This window comes from Sinocyclocheilus grahami, unplaced genomic scaffold (assembly GCF_001515645.1).
Source record: "Sinocyclocheilus grahami isolate Dianchi unplaced genomic scaffold, SAMN03320097.WGS_v1.1 scaffold1913.1, whole genome shotgun sequence".
Classification (NCBI taxonomy): Eukaryota; Metazoa; Chordata; class Actinopteri; order Cypriniformes; family Cyprinidae; genus Sinocyclocheilus; species Sinocyclocheilus grahami.
Window position 1 is genome coordinate 10,225 of NW_015507092.1, and position 290 is coordinate 10,514.

Below are 290 nucleotides of genomic sequence, written 5' to 3' on the forward strand. Positions count from 1 at the left end.
AAGATCCAGGGGGCGGGGTTGGATCCACATCTAGGGGGTGGAGATGGGTGGGTTTAGGGATCAGGGGGTGGAGACGGGTAGGTTTAGAGGTGGAGACGGGTAGGGTTTAGGGATCAGGTGGTGGAGACAGGTGGGTTTAGGGATCAGGTGGTGGAGACGGGTGGGTTTAGGGGTGGAGACGGGTGGGTTTAGGGATCAGGTGAGTTTAGGGATCAGGGGGTGGAGATGGGTGGGTTTAGGGATCAGGTGGTGGAGACGGGTAGGTTTAGGGGTGGGGACGGGTGAGTTTA

At 58.6% G+C, this 290-nt stretch overlaps 1 protein-coding gene across 3 annotated transcripts in view; it reads right to left on the reverse strand.

Moving 5' to 3' along the window:
• Positions 1-290, reverse strand: part of LOC107573294 (NEDD4-like E3 ubiquitin-protein ligase WWP1) — a 17,616-nt gene that overhangs the window by 1,717 nt on the left and 15,609 nt on the right. The window lies entirely within an intron of this gene.